Source organism: Podarcis bocagei, assembly GCF_964188305.1.
Source record: "Podarcis bocagei genome assembly, chromosome: 10".
Classification (NCBI taxonomy): domain Eukaryota; kingdom Metazoa; phylum Chordata; class Lepidosauria; order Squamata; family Lacertidae; genus Podarcis; species Podarcis bocagei.
In genome coordinates, this window is record NC_138135.1 from 40,151,299 (window position 1) to 40,176,417 (window position 25,119).

General features: G+C 40.7%; 1 protein-coding gene and 1 long non-coding RNA gene across 15 annotated transcripts in view; one reads left to right on the plus strand and one right to left on the minus strand.

Moving 5' to 3' along the window:
• LOC308596132 (uncharacterized protein) overlaps positions 1–25,119 on the plus strand; it is a 270,729-nt gene that overhangs the window by 219,794 nt on the left and 25,816 nt on the right. For 7 of the 9 annotated variants that reach the window (XR_014012333.1, XR_014012334.1, XR_014012335.1 and 4 more), the window contains 2 exons: positions 7,716–7,894; positions 10,158–11,407. The exons of 1 other annotated variant lie outside the window; for it this stretch is intronic. The gene's annotated coding sequence lies outside the window, so the exon portion shown is untranslated. Of the gene's footprint in view, positions 1–7,715; positions 7,895–8,960; positions 9,078–10,157; positions 11,408–25,119 lie in introns of those variants that run through there. One more of the 9 variants, XR_014012332.1, reaches the window with a different exon arrangement.
• The window catches only part of LOC308596139, a 231,686-nt gene that overhangs the window by 90,042 nt on the left and 116,525 nt on the right, over positions 1–25,119 (minus strand). The window lies entirely within an intron of this gene.

Below are 25,119 nucleotides of genomic sequence, written 5' to 3' on the forward strand. Positions count from 1 at the left end.
TAGTGGACATAACTTTTATATTTCACAAAATGAGTCTGTGCTATTTCATTTCAGTAAACATATTCACATGCAGGGATCCACAAAGCAAATCTTCTCAGTCTGAACACCTCATAAATCAGTGAGAGCCAGGATCACATCATGTTTAGACTGTTTAGAAAAATGAAGAGGGCACTAGCATCTTTTCAGGGAGATATATTTTGCTCTCTTTAGGGATGTATGAAGGCACTTTTCATGGTGACGTGAATCACTCAAAACTGAGTGAATGGAAGGGCCTTCTGTGAATGGAGCTCCATTCACACAAATTTCCTCTCCTTGAATTTAGGGGATAAAAAATATGCAAAGTCCCCCTCACACTTCAACCCTCCATGAAACAAGCTATGATGTTTAGGTCAGCTCCTTAAAGGTTTTTACAGGATATATCAGAAAACAAGATAGATGATATCAGTTGCACGGCTGACCTTCTGCAGTTTTTGGAACCAATACACTATAACAATCATTTGAAAATGGCGGCTGTTAAAGAGGGGCAATGAATGTGGAATGAAAACCTGAGGACTAGGTGGGGTTGGGCGATGCACCTGGAAGGTGTGCTCTGGGTGAGTGCATAATGTAGAGGTGTAATATAATGATGATGGTGGTGGTGGTGATGATCATGATGATAATAATGATAATAATGATAATAATGATAATAATGATGATAATAATAATAATAATAATAATAATTAATAATAATAATAATAATAATAATAATAATAATAATAATTTTTACTTATACTCTGCACATCTGGCTGGGTTTCCCCAGCCACTCTGGGTGACTTCCAACAAGAGATTAAAAATACATCAAAACATCAGTCATTAAAAACTTCCCTAAACAGGGCTGCCTTAAGATGTCTTCTAAATGTCAGATAGTTGTTTATTTCCTTGACATCTGATGGATGGGTGTTCCATAGGGCGGGTGCCACTACTGAGAAGGCCCTCTGCCTGGTTCCCTGTAGCTTTGCTTCTTGCAGTGAGGGAACTGCCAGAAGGCCCTTGGCGCTGGACCTCAGTGTCCGGGCAGAACGATGGGGGTGGAGACGCTTCTTCAGCTATACTGGGCTGGGGATTGAACTGGGCACACAACAAGTTAAGGACATGGATTTTCAGGGGTTAGTTGAAGGCCCCTTCTTTCAGAAATTGTTCCCCAATATATTTGTGTTTGGATGACAGGAAATCTTTTCAGATCAACAAGTATCTAAACTCTCTTACCTTCCCTAAATTGTGAAGAGCATTTATACTGGTGCACCCTAATCTCCTGCCAGGAGCATTAATGGAGGGTTGATTTAGCCAGACCCCATTGGAAGAAAGAGCATGCCTCTTGTGACGAGATCTGGTAGGAATCCCTTTGTTTATTGCATATAATATATGCAATATATCAGGGTTCTGTCCTCTCCCCCATGCTTTTTAACATCTATATGAAGCCGCTGGGAGAGATCATCAGGAGGTTTGGGCTGGGTGTTCATCAGTATGCGGATGACACCCAGCTCTACCTCTCTTTTAAATCAGAACCAGTGAAGGCGGTGAAGGTCCTGTGTGAGTGTCTGGAGGCGGTTGGAGGATGGATGGCGGCTAACAGATTGAGGTTGAATCCTGACAAGACAGAAGTACTGTTTTTGGGGGACAGGAGGCGGGCAGGTGTGGAGGACTCCCTGGTCCTGAATGGGGTAACTGTGCCCCTGAAGGACCAGGTGCGCAGCCTGGGAGTCATTTTGGACTCACAGCTGTCCATGGAGGCACAGGTCAAATCTGTGTCCAGGGCAGCTGTTTACCAGCTCCATCTGGTACGTAGGCTGAGACCCTATCTGCCTGCGGACTGTCTCGCCAGAGTGGTGCATGCTCTGGTTATCTCCCGCTTGGACTACTGCAATGCGCTCTACGTGGGGCTACCTTTGAAGGTGACGCGGAAACTACAACTAATCCAGAATGTGGCAGCTAGACTGGTGACTGGGAGCGGCCGCCGAGACCATATAACACCGGTCTTGAAAGACCTGCATTGGCTCCCAGTACGTTTCCGAGCACAATTCAAAGTGTTGGTGCTGACCTTTAAAGCCCTAAACGGCCTCGGTCCAGTATACCTGAAGGAGCGTCTCCACCCCCATCAGTCTGCCCGGACGCTGAGGTCCAGCGCCGAGGGCCTTCTGGCGGTTCCCTCATTGCGAGAAGCAAAGCTACAGGGAACCAGGCAGAGGGCCTTCTCGGTAGTGGCGCCCGCCCTGTGGAACGCCCTTCCAGCAGATGTCAAAGCGATAAACAACTACCTGACATTCAGGAGACATCTTAAGGCAGCCCTGTTCAGGGAAGTTTTTAACGTGTGATATTTTACTGTATTTTTGGTTTTTATGGAAGCCGCCCAGAGTGGCTGGGGAGGCCCAGCCAGATGGGCGGGGTATAAATAATAAATTATTATTATTATTATTATTATTATTATTATTATTATTATTATTATTATTGGCATTAGGAAGGATTAGATCTTTGCCCTTTTGAAAAGCATTTACCTGGTAGCCAGATCAGCATTATGTTGGAATTCTGTATGAAGGGAGAGGTCAAGAGGGTATCCTTTTTTAAAGTTTGGCTATCAAGATTGGAGTTCTGATCTCAGAGTGGGTTTTAGATGGATAGAAGGTTTTGTATGTCTTGTTTGTATTATGCTTCTTGGTACGTGTAATTTGGGGCCTGTTACTCCAGTTACAATGTGTTTATCGCCATATAAATAAATCTGATCTGACTGTAATATGCAGTGAAGTGCTGTAAACAAAGGGCTGGGAAGGAAAGCCAGAAGTTGGCAGGGCAATCTGTTTATTAAACTGATAAGTCTTAATCAATTTAGCTCAATTAAGGAAAAAACCTGCTAGATGAAAATGGAAATGTTTATAATATCTACATAGTTTAGTTATATACTCATTGGTGCATAACGTGTTTGTAAACCATTTGTGGCACACCCAGCTGTACTGGTAAAGTATACCAAGAAAGTATGTTTAATGGCTTAGGTATATAAACCATAATTTGCACCATGTGTATATTTGTAATAGTGAGAAGGATTGTTTCTTCAAATTTCCATTGTCACATTCTATATTAGTGAGGAGGGAGGAACATAAATGCTTCTAAGTTGCAAAGTCAATTTGGATTGCCTAAAAGGATATATATTTTCTCTGGGGCTTGCCAAATTACATCACACACACATAATCAAGTTATCTTATTTGGGGAAAGGCACCTGGGGAGTATGATGAGAGCATTTATTGGCCAGCCTCTGAATGGGGCAGAACCTATGAGTCTGAATTTGCAAAGCACACTAGAATTTCATGGAGAACAAGAACCAGCAGATTCACCACGTATTCAGTTATAGGATTTACTTGTGTATGACATGATGATGCCCACAAGCTTAGGCAACTTAGAAAGTGGATCTAAGAAATTCATAGGAAATAGATCTGTCTGTCAGTGACTCTTAACCACAATAATTCAATGGTACCTCTGTGGATGGAGGCATTATAGATCTGAATTCCTGGTTTTGAGATCAAACCAAAGGATAAGACATCACCTTCCTTTTCTGATTTTAGGAGGAAAGGGTGGATGGTTGATTCTATTTCCAGTCTGTGACAGCTTCATATGTTTTTATTACAGATGGGTAGCCGTGTTGGTCTGCCATAGTCCAAATAAAAAAAATTCCTTCCTGTAGCACCTTAAAGACCAACTAAGTTAGTTCTTGGTATAAGCTTTCGTGTGCATGCACACTTCTTCAGATACACTCTGTATCTGAAGAAGTGTGCATGCACACGAAAGCTTATACCAAGAACTAACTTAGTTGGTCTTTAAGGTGCTACAGGAAGGAATTTTTTTTATATGTTTTTATGTCACATTTCTGCATCAATTGGTGACTTTTAAAAAGAAATCCATATATTTAAACTTGTATTTGAGCTCAAAGAGCAACCTTCTACAATATTTGTTTTTAAGCATGTCCATTATTTGAGCTGAGAACTGCATTACGAAAACTGGAGAAGTGTGAAATCCAAAGGATTATTGCACTCAATTCTGAACATTGTTTGAGGTGAGATATATATCATGCCAGCATGAAGAAGGGCCATTCTCCAATGGTTAAAACACATGGTTTGCATGCAAAATGTCCCCGACTCAGTCCCTGGCAACTTCAGTTAAAAGGGTATGATAGATGATGGAAATGGATAAAAGAAGCTGATGGGAATGACCTCTGCTTGAGATCCTAGAGACATGCTGTGGGTTGAATTAGACAGTACTGGCCTTGATGGCAAATAATCTGAACCGGTATAAGGCTGTGTTCCTAGTTGTACAACTAGAAATAATAATGTTTGGCAACCATATCAAAATCCTGAGTTGGCCATGAGACATGTTGCAGGTATTATCTTTTTATTATTATTATTATTATTATTATTATTTTTACTTTATTATTTTATTAGAAAAAAGCTTCACGTTACATATCAACTTCAGATACATATGTACGTATCAATAAAAGGTGAAAAAACAATAAGCAAAAGATAAATTACAAAGAAGAAGACACTCCGAAGAAGAATAAAAAAGAAAAGAAAAACGAAGAAAACAGATAAAATAGAACAGTAAAAAGACAGACTTCCGTTCAACTTGGTCCAGGATTACACAGTCAACACATAACATTTGCAGTAGAACTTACACTAGTATTTAACATCGACGGTATTAATTAACTTCTGCTGTTGTATTACTGATACCCATATTATTCTCAACATAAATTAAAAATTTCTTCCATTCATCTTTAAGTTTCGTAGTGTTATTTTGCCTTAATTTCTGTGTTAATCTCGCTAATTCTATGTATTGATATAATTTCACTTGCCACTCTCCGATCGTAGGCATATCGGGGGATTTCCATTTTTGTGCAATTAGGATTCTCGCCGCAGCTGTCGCATATTGGAAAAAGGTTTGATCTGGTTTTTTTATTTCCTCACCAATCATACCTAAAAGAAACAACTCAGGTATCTTGGGGAAATTATATTTTAAAATTTTTTTCAGTTCATCAAAGATCTTTCCCCAGAATTCCTTCACTATCTCACAGGTCCACCAAATGTGGAAAAAGGTCCCAGTCTTCTCTTTGCATCTCCAACAACTATTATCAACAGTCTTATACATCTTTCCTAGCTTAGCTGGGGTCAGATACCAGCGGTACATCATTTTCTCTAGGTTCTCTCGGAGAGTTGCACACGCTGTAAATTTTATACCCTTCCTCCATAGTATCTGCCATTTATTATAATCGATATTATATCCAAGGTCTCTATCCCATTTCACCATCACGCCCTTCACCAAATCCTCTCTTGTATCCCATTCCAATAGTTGTTTATATAATTTAGAGAGGTGTTTCTCATTACTCTCTAAGATTTCTATCTGAAATCTTGATTTTTTATCACTCATCCCCTGTTTCTTGTGCTCACTCCACAGTGCATTGATCTGATGGAATTGAAACCATTCTTTTATCTTATCTTTCAACTCGTCATAAGGCTTCACCTTCCAACCTTCTTCTGTCTTAATTAGGAGATCCTCGTAGGTCCATCTTTCTCCCATCATATTTGGTTTTTTTATTTTGACAATATCCACTGGAGAGAGCCACCAGGGGGTCCCTTTTTCAATCAATTTTTTATATCTATTCCACACCTCCAATAGTGAACCTCTAATTATGTGACTAGAAAACCCTCTGTGAATCTCACCTTTCCCCTGCCACAGGTAGGCATGCCACCCGAACCTAATATCAAAGCCCTCCAGGTCCAATAGATCAGTGTTTCTAAGGGTGGCCCATTCCTTTAACCAGCTTAAACAAGCTGCCTCATAATATAACCTTATATTCGGTACCGCAAATCCGCCCCTCTCTCTTGCATCTGTCAGGTATTTAAGCTTTATCCTGGCTCTCTTCCCCTGCCAAATGAACTTAGTCAAAGTTCTTTGCCAATTCCTGAAACGGGTGGTGCCTTTAATTATCGGGATATTCTGGAACAGGAATAATAACCTTGGGAGGATGCACATTTTAATCGCCGCCATCCTCCCCGTCCATGAGAGCTTCAGCCTCTGCCAGATGTCCAGATCTTTTTTTATTTCCTGCCATATCTTATCATAATTTTCTTCTACCAAATTTATATTTTTTGGAGATAGCCAGATTCCCAAATATTTTACCTTATTCACAATTTTTATACCGGTCCTTTGTTCCAATTGAATTTTATCCTCAATAGCCACATTTTTTGTTAAAATTTTTGTTTTCTTCCTATTTAATCTAAATCCTGACAGTCTGCAGGTATTATCTTGATCCAGCTAAGCAAGGCAGGGCTGTCGCAGTACAGTCACAACTCATGTGAGTTTTACCGTAGTTTTCTGTGTATTCATAGAATCATAGAATCATAGAGTTGGAAGAGACCACATGGGCCATCGAGTCCAACCCCCTGCCAAGCAGGAAACACCATCGTATTAGACGATGTTTTTCTATTATAACAAAATGTTAGAAATTGGGGGTTGTCTTGCACATGGATAGTTCAGAGGGGGAACGTGTGAATGGTTGCACCTGTGAGCAGGAGATTGTCAGTGGCGATTGGGCAGGTGATTGGTGGCTGTGGCAACTGCTGCTGGCAGATGATTTGTTGTGATAGGCAGTGTTGGTCAGGCAGGGGAGTGATTTTCTGCAATCCTCCCCAAAAATAGCTCAACAACTCTCAGCAATCCCCCCTCAAGAAAAGCTTAAAACTCTGGGCAATCTCCCCCATTTCTTAATTTGGAGTTTCAAAAAATAGGTGTTGTCTTGTGTTATACATGGGAAAATATGGTACTTTCCAGAGGCAACACACAAACACAAAATCATGCATAGCCAAAAACTGCCTGCTGGAAGTGAGGGAAACCCTGTAAAGAGGATCTCTGCTGCAACCATCACTGGGAAGGCCACTGCCACCAGTTGAGCCAAGCATGTATAATTGAATTTGTGCAAGTAAAGTGAATGTGTGTTGTGACTGCACTCTATATCTAAAAGCCTGACTTGCCATCCTGCATTCATAAAATCCAAACTTCCACACAAATAGAACAAAGGATGCTCAAAGGGGCTTTTTGTGTGAGAAGATCTCCTTGGTTGAAAGTCTTAAGCATGTGTTTTCATATGGGGAAGATGTTGTATTTTCAGCACTTCAAGAAACGAATATTGCAACAGATTAGTATTAAAAGAGTGGTTTAACTATTTATAAAAAGCTATTTGAATGGCATAGTAGAAACGTTGCAAGATTTAGCCTTGGACAAGACTATATGGTTTGAACCTACCTAAGATAACATTTCCTACTAAAAGTGTTGGATTTCCTTTTCATGTGCCTGTAGAAACATTTTGTAAACCCCCTCTATGCTTTCACACACAGACCTAGTCTCTTTCAACTTCAGCCATGATAAAGCATTAGCCAAATATTCAAAGTCCTAACATGCAGAAGGAAAAAACATGTACAAGCCTATTTGCTATCACTTCTCAAATGTATGATCACATTTCCAGTGGTCTAAAGTGAGCCAACATGAATATCTTAATACTCAATTTTACTTGATTTATTACTCCAGCTTGCTCCTACACAAACAAAACAAAATAAAAAATCTACCCCTGGGTGGTGTCCTTTTGTTTTCGTAAGATATTCATTCCCCCATTTCTTCTGAAATTTTCCAACTCTTTGTTTCAGGTATATATGGCATGCAAATACACTTTGAAGTCTTATTAATTTCAGTGGCAGAGCTTCAAGTACATGTTTCATCAACAGAACTTCAAAGTGCTTAGTTTTGGCTAGATCATGCCCCACCTTATTCCTAAAGCAACTGAATTGGTTAAGAGCGACATGTTCATCCTTTGAACAAAGCAAAGGTAAGAAAGATTTTCCCTAATGACTATGTTTTTAACTATCTTCGCTACATCATGAGAGTAATCCTGTTGCTTCCTTGGGCCCATGGAATTGGTGGACATGCTGATCCACCATCAGAGAGGGAGCACCCCTAGTTGGTGACATGATGCTAAACAAAAATCTAATTAATCTTATCAAACTTCATTGTATTGGAATCAAAGGTACCATTTGAAAGCTTAACTTAGGTGGATGTGTATCTGGAAACTAACTTGTAGAAATCTGAGCAACTCCACACTGGTATGTAAGAGGCTTGTTTTAGTTGAGAGAAGGAAAATAGGATCTCCTTCCATCTATTGTAGTGCAGTTGGAAAAGGAATTGGCAGAAGGTGGTCATGTAAAATAATATAAAACTTAAGATTGTTCCATTCCTGCAAGGAGGAGAAATCCATTCCAAATAGTTCCTTTGGGCATCAGCACTCCTTCTTGGAGAAGAAATGAAGAGCTAAAGTTGGTAACTATCAAATTCTGTCAAATAGCTGTTTGCTGAATAAACATAATTGGTGCAGGAATAGAAGCCACGATGCTGGGAAGATGAACTAATAATAATACTGACAAAAATCAATGAACCCATGTACAAGATCAGTAATACTCCTTTTGATAAAATTATGTAAATTATTAACTTCATTAATATGGAAGTTTTCAGTTGAAAATCAGAAATACATATGAACAGGTGGCAAATTGGCAGATTTGACATTGGATATATTTATGTAATGGGGTGTAAGTTTGCAGAGATTTGCTCCATGGTGAATTTCCCCATAAAATTACAAATATTGTTGCATCCATGGCAAATATCTGAGAAAACCTCATTTTCCTGTGGAGCCTATTTATTTTATTTTTTATTTTTTTAAAAAAACAAACACTTGCAAATGTTTTGCTTTCAGATGTAGCCTAAAATCAGCTGCAGTCTTCAAGTGTTAGGCATTGGCTGAACAGCCATGATGTCACAGAACAATGAAAGATAAAGCTCTTAAAACATCAACTAATTTATTGCAGCATAAGTTTTCATAGGCTGGAGTTTGTTGATTGCAGACAATGGTCCATTATAGCTGATGTGTCGGGAGAGGAGAAATAGTCTTACATTATGACACAAAAGAAAAAAAGAGAGACCGAGTAAGAGATAACAGAACATGATGAAAACAAAGCCAGGTGTGTTCCAATTCCTTACTCAAACTAAGAACTAAATGCAAAATAAAGATAAAGCACAATCCCATATCTGTTAATGTGTTCCACTTCCACTGTTGCCAAAAGGCATAGGGTGTGCCAGACTCAAACCAACTCATGGTGAATTACTGTATGCAAACAACTAAATCTGGTCAAATCTATAGTCTTGGTCAAGTGACAGCGATTTGATCGCATCCAATCAATATTGTTCATACAACAACCCCACATATGGAGGGAGATTGCATCTTTTGAATCTGCCTTTGCCCTCCTGGTCTGAGCAGAGCCCACAAGTGTACAAATGCTTGCATAATCAGGGACCCTGACTTTGGAAGGGTTCTCAATCAAGCACAAAGATCCCACACACATACCATTTGTACATTCACATGTTAGAATCCTGTTGCCCCCTTCCCTGCACACACACATATGAAAAGAATTTTTACTAGTATCTGGTATTTATTTTAATAAATGTGTTGTACATATTTGTGTGTCATTTTTAAGACTATGGCATCTCCTTCATGCAGCTCCGCTCTTGCAGTAGTCTAACTCCCACGTAGAGTGCATTGCAGTAGTCCAAGTAGAAGATAACTAGAGCATGCACCACTCTGGCGAGACAGTCCGCAGGCAGGTAGGGTCTCAGCCTGCGTACCAGGTAGAGCTGGTAGACAGCTGCCCTGGACACAGAACTGACCCATGGGCAGCTGTGAGTCCAAAATGACTCACAGGCTCCACACCTGGGTTTTCAGAGGCATGTTTACCTTGTTCAAGACCAGGGAGTCCCCCACACCCACCCACCTCCTGTCCCCACAAAACAGTACTTCTGTCTTGTCAGGATTTAACCTCAGTCTGTTAGCTGCTATCCATCTTCCAACCGCCTGCAGACACTCACTCAGGACCTTCATTGCCTTCACTAGTTCCTATTTAAAAGAGACGAAGTCAAGTCAAACTGAAATCAATATGTCAAAGGGACTTAACACTTCATTTCAGTGGGACTTAGGTGTGTCTAACATTCTTCTGGATTATTTCCATCATCTGTCCTTGTTGATATCACTTACTTTTTGCTTGTAGAGCATCAACTAGAAGAGACAGACTGTTTCGCAAAAGCCTTCTCAGCTAAGATTTCCTGGAAATATCTTTACTTGTCTGTGTTACAAGAACACAAGGAGGATGGAGAATGATACAGACCAGGCATGATGCTTTAAAATAATAACAATACTTTGACAAAGCTGATATAACATGCTTTCAACTCTTTGGTGTTCTGCTTCTAAGCACCTAATAAAACTACACAAAATTGCATTCATCACCTGAAGTTCTCTCATAAACCTGTTTGGAGCAAATACTGAAAGAATCATAGAGTTGGAGGGCACCCAACTGTCATCTAGTCCAACCCCCTCTAATGAAGACATCTTAGCTAAAGCATCCGTGACTGGTGGCCATCCAACCATTGCTTTAAAAACTCCCAAGGAAGGAGAGTCTACCACCTCTCATGGGAATCTGTTTCACTGCTGAACTGCTCTTACTGTCAAAGTTTTTCCGAATGATGAGTTGAATCTCCAAAGTTAGCAGCCAACTGCTTTTTGCTGCCATTTAGAACTTCACAGTTCACTTCATTTGCCTGTCACTCTAGAACTCAATCCCAAGAAACAGTGCTTTTGTGAAAAGATATTAAGCTATATATTTTGTCTAATTCCATATATTAATTCTTTAAAAATGTATTGCAAACATCTGTGCCTTACTGTTTCCCCCTCCATAATAAAAGTCTGCCTGATAAAGCTGAACTAGGACATTAAGGGCTCTCCGTCTTTAAGGCTGCAGTAATATCCACACTTTGAGAGTAAGCCTTATTGAAAACAGATATGTACAGGAATGTGCTGCAAGGACCCCTTTGGTAAGCCATCAAAATTTCCCATTGCCAGCTTATCTCCATCTTTGTCAAAAATACTGTCTTTTTCGCTCCATAAGACACACTTTTTCCCTCCTAAAAAGGGGAAATGTGTGTGCGTCTTATGGAGTGAATGCAGGGGGGAGGCAGGCAGGAAAAGCCCCCAAGAGCTGCACACAAGCTCCGCGCGGCTCTTGCAGGCTTTTCCCCAGGAGGGAGAAGGGACTGATGCGGCCAGTCAGTCCCTTCTCCCTCCTCGTAGAAAAGCCCACAGGAGCCGTGCACTCCTTAAAGGGTGCACGGTTCCTGTGGGCTTTTGCGGGAGGTGGGGGTATTGCCATAGCTGCGTGCAGCCCCTTCAGCCGGCAGAGGCTGCGCGCGGCTGTGGTTTCATTAGCCGCGAGCAGCCTCTCCTGGCTGGAGAGGTTGCGTGCGGCTAAAGAAGCCAAGACAGCGAGCAGGATGGATCCCGCTCACTGTCTTGGCTTCTTTGCTCTTTGGGGCTGGGGGAGGGAATAAGATTTTCCCCCTTGATTTCCCCCTCTAAAAACTAGGTGCGCCTTATGGTCCGGTGCGCCTTATGGAGCGAAAAATACGGTACGTGTCTGTTTGCTTTTGTATACATGTGCACTCATATATCTGTTTGAATGCAGGGAAAATAGGTGTCAAATAATATAAATAAATAAAACAAGGTTTCTACAGAAACAAATTTTAGTCCTATAGAATGAAATGAACAAGGACATTACAGTAAAGATGCTCACTTAACTCCTCATAATATTGAAGCATTTCTCTTTTGAACAGTATCAGCCATCAATTTCTCTAGTTTCTAGGGCTTTGATTACATTTTTGGAGCTTTCCAGGATAGAACCTTTTTTTCCCCTTCCCACTACAGACAGATTCAGAGCCAAAAGCCTTACAGAAATGTGTAGAGAATTATCCAAGCTATTAAGCAAAAGAATTTTATGATCCAAAATAAGTGTGGCCCCCTCGTCCTTGATCATTTACCTCCAGAACTTGTTTCCAGTATCTTTGTATCGTATTACAACTCCACTAAAGACATAAAAACCTTCACTAATTGCAGTGCTTTCCCAGCTCATAAACCAATTTGCCTCTGATATTTCATTTGATCTACCAAAGCTCATATCTCAGAAAACAATCTTATGGAACAGAAGAGACTGAAGAGTTTTTAATGTTGCTACATAGACCATTTCTTCCCAGACACTTGAACATTCAGATTTCTATCCAGGAGCAGCCAAAATGGCATGGCACAGCTGCAGAGCTGGTATTCTGGCAGTGGATGCTTACCAGGAAAGTGTGGGGTTGAGGAAGGGCAATGGCAAGGTTTGGGTAGCACAAGTGCACCTGATTGGTTTCACAGCACTGTTCTGGTAAATGGTAGTGGTGCAGCTGCCCAGAGGCCGAATCTGCACTGCCAGTGCCACAATAGCTGCTCCTGTCTCTATCCCAAGCTGTTTTATAAGTAATATTTAGACATCTAACCTAAGGTAGACCTTTAAAATAAGAATGAGATATTAAGGATGGCTGAATGAGGTGAAATTTGGTCCATTTGATGACCAGAAAATAATCTGAACTTTCCTGTGTTTGGAAAGCCAAATAGAGAAATAGTTATGGATCCCAAAGGAACTAGGCCTGACAATGTGAGTAGTTAAGTGAGCTAAACTGAAGTTTTAAAAAGAATCAAGCACTGCAGAAGTATAGAAGAAATCAAGATGTTTCGTGAGATCCTTGAAGAGAGTCAGAGTTCAATAAATAAGCAAAGATTGACTTTCTGAAATCCAGAAAATTAATGTCACTGTCAGCAGCACTAACACTTAAGGCAGAGAAGATAACTGAGGGGTAAAGGTAGATTAGCTGAAACAACAGCCTGCTCAGCCGGAAATATAGATATGTGGAGAATCCATTTCTGGGAATAAAGATACAAAGTTGGGAATTATATCTGTCACTGAAACCTCACTTGAGTAATGGAAAAGGCATGTCCTTTATGGAAGCTTGACCTTTTTCTCAGTTTAGGGGACTTGTCCAGGATTTGCAAATTGCAATACAATGCTGTCTTCCTGGCAGACAAGCTGGAAATTCTGAAATCACTTTTGAACTGAAAAGCTTTTTGTGCATCAGTATTTTGGTTAACTCTTAGAATTAGAACAGGGATGTTTCCTCTTAATTTTGCAGTGCTGGGAGTGACTGGAGTAGGGAAAATGGAAGAGTGGCACATTGGGAAGTGATCCTAACCATACCTTAAAGTAAGAAAGTGTAGAGCTCAAGTTGTATGTACAAGTCACATACTGTTTAGAACCGTTCCAATACTATGCTTCTATTGATTTTCAGTGTTTGATTGGAAAATTCCAGGGTTTGACTCTGAAACTGGGGGTCTTAATTCTACATCTACACTTGCCTAATGAACATGTTAGTGGCCTGTTTAATCCTCCCCCCCCCCCAATCTGTAAATAGGGATGTCAGAGAATTCTAATGAAAATGGCCTCTGGAACTATTAAAGATTGGTGGGTGGGTTTCAAGGTGCCAATATCATCAGCTTTGGGGCCACTTTTGGATATGAAGTTATTGGATATTGTTACCTGAGCTTTATTTTTATATATTTCCAGTGAACTTTTAATTGTTAATTTTTTTAGTGTTACATTGCATACTGTAACTTTTATTAGGCTTCATGGTTACTTACTGTACTACTGTATTTAGGCTGCACCTTGAGAACAGATGTGTTTGTGGGAAATGTGGTATATAAAAAAATAGACTAAAACTATAACTATGAAAGAGAAAAAATAAGGCATTTCAAGATATTGCAAATACATTGTAATAAATGTAAACATACATTTTGTATATTATGCAAAAAAAGCATTTGAAATGAACTCATGAGTCTTGTTTTAAACACTGTTAGTAGCTGTATTCTAAGTACACCAGCAGTGTTTACTAAACTATATCCCTTTTTTTGTTAATACTGGGCTTCTGGGCTTGTCCAAGGCAAAGTGGGATGTGTCTGAGGTGCCCTGAACTGAAGTGGGGACCTCTGAAGCGCTTTGGGGCTACAATGTGGGTGAACTACAGGCACTCAGTTATTTTTAAATGGCCTGCTCATGAACATTCCCCATGTGATTTAGAGCCCAACAGGGTAAGAGTGCTAAACCATGCATGGAGGCCACACAAGTACAGCAGGCTCCCCACTGCATACTTCCCCCCTCCAAAGCATAGAGAGCAGCTATAGTCATGGCTGATTATAAGGGCTCTTGTCATTTCATAACTTTTGACATGTTCCCTGCATATTTTAGGCTTTTCTTCCACAACAATGAGCACTAGGAACTTCCTTTTGTTAAAATGAACACTTTGGAAATCTAACATAGGCTCAGGGGGCAAGAAATCCACATTTTGTCTAAATTAGCTCAAACCTGCTTAGCTGAGACATTTCTCTTTGCCTAATGCAATTTTAATCTGTGCAAGTAGTATGATCATATTCAGTGTTCATTATCTTTTCCAGGTGGATATTTCTGGCACATAAAGCAGAAAAAAAATAGCAGCAATAAAAGAAGAATTTTGCCTACGGTGTAGTGAAAGCTGCAAAATGTGCCGAGGCATATATAATCAGCAATAGGAATGATTATAAAAATGATGTATGGGGAAATAATAAAAACTATAATCCCTAGAGGGGATTTTGGATGTTTCAGAGGGAAAATACTGGAGGAAATTTTAAAGCTTAACCATCTTTTATCAAAACAATTTGAGCAGAGATATATTATATTCTGCTTGTTTCAAGTCAATCAGCCACAGTTATATGGAAAAGCATAATGAACCCTTTGTTATACAACAAATATATTTTTACTTATGAAAAAGTAATGGAATGTGTATGTTTCATTCATTAATTTAATGTGCACTAATATATAATAACGGCAGTAATGGATTGAACAGTCATTATTGCCTTTATTATAAATCAGTACTCATTAAATGAATTAATTAGCACCATAGATTAGAGGCAGGCAATGCTTCACCTGTAATGCTGACGGGATCCACTATGAATGCTTGGACATTGAAGGTAAGAGGGAAAAGGAAGGCCTTAGTAGACTGGACTGGATGCAGCCCACCCATGCAACCTTCTCGACATTAGAGCAGCCTTTCACAACCAGGTGTTCACCAAATGTTGTTGGACTACAAGACCCACCAACCCATCAGCATGGCTAATTGTCAGGGATGATGGGAGTTGTAGTCTAACAAATAATGGAAGTGCATCAGGTTGGGAAAGGCTGCATAAGAGCTTCAGGTATGTAATACCCACTGCTAATTCAGAAATGAAGGGCTCTCAAATGAGACAAAGTTCCCAAACAGAAAGGCGCCTCCATTTACCTGCTGCTTTTCTTTATTGTCAACACAATAACCTGTGAGCAGGCAATGTACTGAAGAGGCCAAAGATGTTAGACTTTGAACTTTTTAGTACATCCCCAGCTACTGATCATTTCCTTAGCAGACGGTTGCTTTCCTTTTATTGCTGTTTCCTGCACATATCTGCAACATAGATTTAAAGTAGTTTAATAGTAATTTCCCTTCCCCAGGGAATTCTGGGAACTGTAGCTCTTTGAGTAATCTTGAAGTGAACTTTCAAAATCTTCACCCAGCTACAGTTCTCAGGATTCTCTGGTGAAAGACATGATTGCCAAATTTTGTTCTCTTGTCTCTTCATGAGTGGCGAAGGGTCTTCACTTCAGAAAGGCACTCTACAATTTGTGGAGGGTTGCAAAGGTGAGGTATGTGATGGGCTGGAATTGGTGGTGCTTGCTAACCTGCCCCTACTTTCTCTCTCTCATGTGAAAGTTGGGGGGGGGGGATGAAGGACCAAATAGGGCTAATATGAACTTACAATGCAGAGAGTCATCTGGTTTTTGTCATTTGGGGGGGGGGATAGCGAACCTGATGTGAACATACATTTCTGGGTCTAAAAGGCTCTCAGGCTGTCTATTTTTATTAAACATATATATATGCTAAATTGGGGTGTGCTCAGGGTTTTGTTTGGGGCGGTTGAAAGTGGAATGCAATTATGAAAGAATGTTAACCCTAGATTAACCTTTGACCTCTGAATCAATTTAGCTGGTTTGCCCTATTCACCCTAGATAGAAATACTTCACAGAGGCAAAAAATACCAAATGACTTTGGGAAAGGAACAGCAGAACTTTTTGAAATGCTATCCAAATCTTAAAAAGGGAAACTAAAAATTACTGTGCTTTTAAGCAATTAAATTAACATTAAATTGCAATCGAAATATAAGTTTCTGTGGGGTTTTTTTTTAATTGGGATCAGTTAAGAAAGATGCATGTGTTTGTGTCTGCCCATGTGTATGTGTGGTAGGTGAACAGGATGCCAAAACAAATAGCACTGGAGCTTTTAAGAGCAGATGCACCAGCCTCTTTAAGGGAAGTGGGCACCATATTATCATGCAACAATGCATTCATTACACTCAGAACCCACATGGCCACCCCACTCAAACGATCTTAAACCAACAAGTCCAGGGTCCATGTGATCAAATGACTGCAATTATTCTGCCCACATCACCAGACTACATCAACTGGAAATAATCTCATAACACTGGGCCCACAGAGCTAGGTGATTTTATCCCCAACTGCTTGCAGCTAGCCAGTGATCCACAAGCCAGAGAGGCCAGAACCAAAAGTGGGTAGGCCAGCACCCCATTCTCCCACTTTTTCTGCCACCCTTCCCCCTATTTTCCTCTCCTTGCCACCTACATGAAACTAGGCTAAGCACCCCACAAAATCAAATCAGAGCGTCACATCCTTGTGTTGCAAGTTGCACGCCCCTGCTCTTAAGACAGAGTAGTTGCTTCTCCAACAGGTGGAGCTATGAGCAAGCCTCAGTGGTACTGCAGGGACATTTACAGCTAATGTATTTGGACCTGTCCATCCAAATTATTTTTGTGAATATCTTTGCTCATCGAAGTGACATAACATGTTCAAGAACCTCACCAACTAATGCAGTCATAAACTTTTGTGTGGATGGGTTTTCAGAATTGTTAGCTCAGCTGCTGTTTCACCTTCTGTCTAGCCGCCATCCATCCTCCAACCGCCTCCAGGCACTCACACAGGACCTTCACTGCCTTCACTGGTTCCGATTTAAAAGAAAGGTGGAGCTAGAAACCAGAGGCCTTTCTCTTGGGCATTGTCGGCCAATTGGTGTCAAAGAAAGATAGAATTTTCTTTATGTATGCTACGACAGCAGCAAGAATACTCATCGCAAAGTATTGGAAGACACAAGATCTACCCACCGTGGAAGAGTGGCAGATGAAAGTGATAGACTATATGACACTGGCTGAGATGACTGGCAGAATCCGTGATCAGAGGAAAGAGACGGTGGAAGAGGACTGGAAGAAATTTAAAGTTTATCTTAAGAACTATTATAAAATTGATGAATGTTAAAATGTTGAGGTGTGGAGAAAGAAAAAGGGATTACAGTGACATAAGATTAAGTCGAAGAAAAAACTAAGAGGACATATATTTGATAAAATTACTTAGAAGTTGCTGAAATAATTTTGGAAATTGGGATGCAGAAAGGGGAGGTATGGGGGAGTCCGAGAAATGAGGGTTATGAAAATAAGGTTACGAAATTATACGTGTTTGTTTGTCTTTTTATTTGTTTGTATTGTTTAAAAAAGGTTGTAAAACCAATAAAAAAAATTTATAGAAAAAAAGAAAGAAAGGTGGAGCTGGGTATCATCTGCATATTGATAGACACCCAGCCTAAACACCCTGATGATCTCTCCCAGCGGCTTCATGTAGATGTTAAAAAGCATGGGGGAGAGGACAGAACCCTGAGGCACCTCACAAGCAAGGGCCCAGGGGTCTAAACACTCATCCTCCACCACCACTTTCTGGACACGGCCCAGGAAGAAGGAGCGGAACCACTGTATAACAGTGCCCCCAGCTCCTCTATAGACGGTCCAGAAGGATGTTATGATCAATTGTATCAAGAGCCTCAGAGATCCAGCAGAATTAGGAAACAGCTATGATTTTTCCTAGAAATATGTCTTATTTATTTTTATGTATTTAAAATATTTATATGTCAACATTTGGAATTTACAAAGTTCCTTTTTTCTTTTCTTTTCTTGAGAAGAGACATGTTGGCAATTCCCTTAGGGGAGTGTAGCTAGAGGAGGGGTAGGCCATGGGATGCCAGCCAGATGATGTTGGAATCAGCCACCATCAGCCTTAGCCAATGATCAGGAATGATGGGAGTTGTAGTCCAACAATATCTGGAGGCAACACATTGCAGCTATCTTTGAATTGCTTGTTACTAGTATGTTAGATAAAAGACCAAAGTGTAAGTTAGAGACGAGATGAATTTTCAAAAGTTTGGTATAATTTACTGATTTATATATAAAACTTCATCTGTAAACCAAACTTCAACTTTCCTGTGCTGTTCAGTGCCTTACCCATACCCCACAGTACTTATTTAAAAAATAAAATAAAATCTCTCCATCTTATATTACTTCCTCAAACAAGGTCACACAAGACAGGTGAACACATCAGATAACGTGCTGTAAATAGGACAACAGTATGCTATGTCACAAACTGTTGATGACATTGTTGTCCTTCAGTAAATAACATTACTTGGGTCAACACAGCCAGTTGGATTAAATCACCACACTTTTCAAAGCATGAATGAAAATGAGTGAAAAGTTCAAGAGAGTTGAAAAAATGTTTTTTAAAGCCTCCTTTTAAATATATGCAAAAATAAAATCACAAATGTGTGAGTTATTTCATCTTAGCCCTTTTCCAGACGACTCAGCAATAGTAATCACATTTTAATTTCAAAGCTAACATTGGGCTTGGAATGTATACTCTCTTGCATATTTTGTGGTTAAGCTGTTATAACTCAGATTTCCCCTTACATTTGGTCAGACTAAGTCACATTTATTGCTCTTTGGGCTAATGCACTTCTGATGGGAGGTGCATAGCTTCAACAGAAACCGGGAAAGGTGGAACAGTTCACAACACCCAAGTTTCTGTGAAAAAGACTAGCCCACAGACTTCCCTACTTTGAAAAGTGAAAAAGATAAATTGTGGAGAACTAACAAAAGACAGTGACAGCAAATCATTTCAGCTGGTTCAAAGTGCAGCTGCTGGCATTTTGACTGGAGCTAATCAATCAGGTCACATTACATTGATCTTGTACCATCCACACTGGTTGCAAGAAAGTATGAGCATGAATGGATGTGCATGCATGGGTGAATGTGAAAAAGTGTGGGTTGGCCCTGGCCACCACTGCCATGTGACCCCTAGGTAGTTTGCTCAAGAGAATGTGGCCCTTGAGCAGAAAAGGGTGTGTGTTCTTGTATCCTAACATGGAACCTTTGTTTGGCAGAAAAGACTATGACCTAAGAAAATCTTTAAGAAAAACAAATTTAAAAAAGAAAGGTTTGGTAGCATTAATGTTTTTATGTTTTCATTTCTAACATCTGTACACCTATGACTACCGAAATGTCTTAGTAAAGCTTATTCATTTTTATTATTTATTTATTACAATTTTATCCTACTTTCCCCAAAGTGTTCAAGGGGGTATTCATGCCCCCTCCTTACCCTCACAGTAATCCTATGAAGATAGAAGGCTGAGAGACACTGACTGGCCAAACATTACCCAGTTGCCTTATGGGCGAGCATTAACTTGAACTCAGATCTCCCTGATGTCAGTTCCATCAAGGCTTCAAACATTGTACACTATAGGATCAGAATAATAAAAGCACAGAGCAAATGACTTTGAGGCTTTGAAACAATATCACACAAGTCTAGTTTTTCCCATTTCTGTGTGTCCAGAACTCCAGCATATATGACGTCCAGTCCTGCTGGCAAATGCTAATGAGTACTCCAGAAGTCCAACAGATCAGGGAATGTGGTCCAGGTTCAATACAGCAGGCCAAGTCTAACAGTCAGGCCTGATTCCCACCTCTGAAGCCAGTCCAGAGTTCAATCCCGAAAGGACATTTCCATGGAGCTCCTAGGACACCAAGCTGTGGTCCATCAACATGGGAAGTTGAACAGACACAGCACCTCAGCTCAGCTGCCCTTTCATACTTTGCCTGCTGATTGCAGCATTTGGGCTTGATGAGGCAGATGGCCCTCACCTGTTCCATACCTACTCCAGCTGAGGAATCACACAACTCCTCCCAGAGCTAGCAACCCCACCTGGCCAGCTAGGGAGCTGGGATGTGTGCCCTTGCCTGCCACAGCCTCCTAGAGCATCCCTTCCGCTGCTCCCTATGCCTCAGAGCCAGCCATGTTCATTGAGACGGGGGCTGCTCTGGTGAGGCGTCCTGCTCCTCTGATTCCTGTGCACTGACCTAGGGTTGTCATATTTCAAAAAGTGAAAATCCAGACACATAAGTTGTTGAGCTTTTTGGGAAATTTGTCAAAAAAAATCAACACTTCTGATATGGGCTGCCATACACCCCAGATTTCCCCAGACATTTTAACTAATTTCTGAAAATTCTACCCAGGTGCTACCCAGGGCTATGGCAGCCCTAACTGACCTCCATCTGTTTGCCATCCTCTGTCACCCCATGAGTGCTTTCTACACCCCCAATCTCTGCTTCTCCACCCTCAGATTGCCCCAGTGTGTACCAGTCATGGCTACACACCTCACTGGCACCCTCTTCTTCTCCCCATTGTCCTGCCAGTTCATGACACTAAGATACTTTTATTATCTTCTGTGCTGTATATTTTCAGCATTTCCTAATAATATTTTCATTTCCTAATAAATTTAAACCACATTCAGGCCCATACCTTCCTTCAGTCCAACATTACTTGTCTGCCAGTACTTTGAACACTTAACGATTGCAAGGTATATAAAAAGTTGTGTTTTTGTTGTGAGTGCACTTGAAAGAAGATATTCAAGATGTAAGCTTTAAAGAAAAGAAATGAAACACACAGGAAGAAAAGGGGGAATTAATGTTGATTTCCCCCATCTTTAAGTTATATTAACATTTTTAGATTCTTAAGACCAGAAGGGCATGCTCAACTGGAAGCAAGGAGAGGTTGTTGCTTACAGATGTTTGGTTGGTGATACATGCAGTTTCCCCTTGAAGTGTCTGCAAGAGTGAAAAGGAAACGTTTGTGAGGTGCTCTATACATTTTCTGTGAATTGTAAATGATGAACAATGTGTGCATACAGAATTCCTCTGCTGCACCAATACAGCCTTATGGTCCTCTAGGACCCTCCCAATCAAAAGAAAAGTTCATTACCAAAAAGAAAAGAAAATGCAGCAACTATTTCTCATAAAACTCACAACAGAAACTCGAGTGAGAATTAAGAAGCCTAGTAAAACATCCACCTTTGGAGTTTTATCTCCTCATCTGGTTTTAAATTGCTTTCTGTTTCCACAGGTGTTTTCTATAAGGTCTGCCTTTTTTGTTCTCACAGTATGGATGACACGTTCAAAAAGCCTTGGACAGGCTTTTCCTCACCTGATACTACAGAGACTTCTTAAGCAGAGCTGTGTGGGAGGTGTGCAGCTCCTGAAACAACAGCATACACCCCCAGAGGCTCTGTCTGTCTGATCGCTTTCAAACTACTTCACAAGGTCTAGCCTTTCAAATGAAGGAAGGTCTGCCATCAGAAACAACCCAAAGGGAACAATGAATGACGTACTTTGAAAGATAAAAATCAATGCCAGGGCATAGTTATCTCTGATTTGTTTTCCCATGATTTGTGCATTAGTTTAGTATTGAACTGAGGAATGGATTCACCTCATAGGAATGCTGGAACTGGCTTGCCACACTACCGTTGCTGGGAGTTATATACAGAATCAGGTTTATCTTGTAGCAATGGGATTTTCTCTATTATGAAACTTATTTAATTCTCGCATAAAAATAAGGAGGGAGGGATATGTGTGGAAAGTGTCATTACACAGTTTTAAGTTATATCTAGGGAGTTTCCTTTTGCTGTTCTGTTCTTGTTTGAGAGAGAGAGAGAGAGAGAGAGAGAGAGAGAGAGAGAGAGAGAGAGTTCTTGTCCATTCATGTGTCCTATAAGCATTTCATATACTAGTTTTTTGTTACCAAGCTTAGCATACAGTACAGGCATCCCCCCACTTATACACAGATGCACAAGTTGATTGTGTGTATGTGCAGCACTGGGAAATACAAAACAATTCAGACCTGGAAATGGCAGGAGAGAACAGGACAGTGCTTGTGGCTCGTGAGGAAACCCTCCCTGGAGCCCAAATATATGTCAGTGAGGGCAGAGGAAGCGCCAGAGAGAACAAAGGCACAGCACAGCCTTGTTTATGCTGCTCAGTATCCCTGCCTAACAGCTGATGAGCAGCAGCCACCACTTTCCTGCACATCCTCCAGCTTCCAGTTGTCCCCAGAGTGTCAGTTCCAGCTGTGGATACTTTCGGATACAGTATTTTTGGTATGGATTGTACAGAGAGCAGCCGAGGGGGCATTTCAATGGTTTTTAGAGGGTGCTCCCCACTTTAGGCTATTTCACTTATGAGTCCGGGGCATTGGCAGGTCACAACCACAACCCTTTATTGCTAGAATGATCTTTCTCTGGATTTCAGTCACTTCAGTGGGAGTTGCTAGTGGTCATTCTTCAGGCTTCAGTCATTTCCCCAGGTATCTAGGCATTAAATTTCCAAGGGGACATATTTAGTAAATGTATTTAAATGCATGCACAGGAACCATAAGGCACCATGTCACACAGGACCCATCATTTTCCACTCTGCAACTGCTGCTGAGGTTTCTTGATTTATATTCCAGATTTCATCCTGTGATTTTAAAATGACTTCTATTTAAAATGAGTCAAACCAAAAGGCAAACAATAGTCATTTAAAACCACAAAGGATATTCAATGAACTGTCAATATCCTATTGTAGGGCAATTTTCTAGTGCTGTATATCTTTAACCCGAAGAACAACATCAGTGGAAGGAAGTCTGTTACAGAGTGAGTGAGTGCCACATACAGTCAATGGAGCAGTAGCTTCAGCAATCCATAAAAACAGTTTGGGAAGGTCTTAGAGAATGACCTTTTTTATACGAAGAGGGGTGTGACATGGTGGAGGATATATTCCTTGAAATGTCCAGGAGCTGTGAAAGTTGATGCAGCTATATTCCTTCCCCCATCCCATTCTTTCTCTGGAACTCATATCAATCCCTCTCCTCCTGTCTGCTGGTATGGCTCTTTTGTTCCAAGTGAATGTCAGCACACCCATCAACTGTCCCAGTTTGAGCAGAACATCCCAGAATTATAGAAGCCACCCCAGTTTCTGATTGCATCCCAGGATGCCCTGTTTTAGTTCCTGCAGGTGTGCGGCACCAAAAGTTGCCCGATTTGGAGGGCCATGCTCTCATGTGAGTTACCTGGCGCCTGCAAGAACATAGCTCCCAAAGATGTGCATTCCAGTTTTCCTCTGTGAGATGTTGGAGGGTATGTGACAGCTGGAATCTTTCCTCTGTATCATTCAGGGAATGACAAATGGAAACTCTTCCCATATCCTCCTGCCCACACACTGAGAAAAAATGAGGGCAGATGAATTCTCAAAGGTACACAAAGCAAAGTTTATGTAGTCAACTATTTAAGGGGCCCTCCAAATGCACCATAACTCTATATGGTCATCTGCAGTTGGCCCAAGGTGGGGGCTTATCTCTTCCCTTCCCCACTGCAATCAGAACAGCAGTCCGTCCCCCACAAGGCTAGGAACCTCGTGGGGGAAAGGCCCCACTGGCAGTACAAAGGCTCCTAGCAGCACCTGTGATTCATGAAGGAAAAATCAGATATGTCAGCTCAAACTGTTACTGCTTATGGCCAAAAGCCTTTGCAAAACTTCAAACTGGATCAAAGGTATGCAGCAAATCGCATTTGCACATGCAAATACTAAAAATGCTATATGTATAAACCACATCAAATAAAAGTCAGAATCATGTTGTTTTTATAAAAAAAATAAAAAATCCAACTACAATAAAACAATTGATAAGGGAGAAAAAAGCAAAAAAGCAATAAAATAAAATTATCTTTAAATCAGGATCTCACCTATATTACAGCTATCTCTGCCTGAAATCATATATATGCAACAGCCAGCACAAACAGAGACACCCTATAAATCATAAAAAGGCAGTATCTGACAATGTATTTTTCCTGGGGTGGTTTTGACTATAATGCCAATAACACAGTATCCAGAAATTTAAAATGGGCTTCCAAGAACAAAAAGCAAAACAAGATGTAATGTGGCATACCTTCTATCGCACTGGTTCCACAAATATATCTATGCTGAACCAAAAGAATCTGAGGATAGCCACCTATCATGGCTGAAAACTATGTAAAGCAGGTTTGATGAAACTTTTGCCCGTCAGATGTTGCTGAACTACAACTCCCATCAGCCACAGCAAGCCTAACTAATGGCCAGGGGTGATGGGAGTTCAGCAACATCTTAAGGGCCATAGTTCCTCCACATTTTATGTAAAGGTTTTCATTAGCTTAGAAAAAGTAAGAGTACCTCTAGAATACCACTATTTTAAGGAAGGGATTCTGACATGTACTGAAAATTTAGGTTTGCACAATTAAAGTTGATTAAAGTGCTCTGTTGCCCTAGTGCAACAAATCCCTCCCCTAGTGCAACAAATGCAACAAATACTTTTTGTATTAGGGAAGTGATGAGGAAATGCACTGAAATACGTGGGACGAACAAATCATGAATGGGAAGACTTGTAAACACCACACACAAAAATCAGGATGAATGCTCATTGTAGTATAAGCACCCCATAAACAAAGCAGCATGGATGCTCAGTCAAGATCAGACATAGTTTACCACCACATAAGTTTTGTGTGAGCAAATCAGGATGAATGCTGAAAGAGCCTTTCGCCTAGCAATCTCCCTCATGGCTTTCTGGCCCAGAATTGTTTCCCCCCTTCAGCTGGAACTTGTAAGACAGGGGCTTGAAAAATGTACCCCACCCATGGGCCATATTCCTTTCTGGGCAGGAAAACAATAGTCTTCAGAGAGTACTGAGGTTCAAATACAGAGGCCAGGAAGGCCACATTCAGTTCACAGACCCAAGGTCCCCTGACCCCACTGCTGCCATAAGATTCACATGCTTTTCTATATGGATGATTTGGTTCCTCTAACTT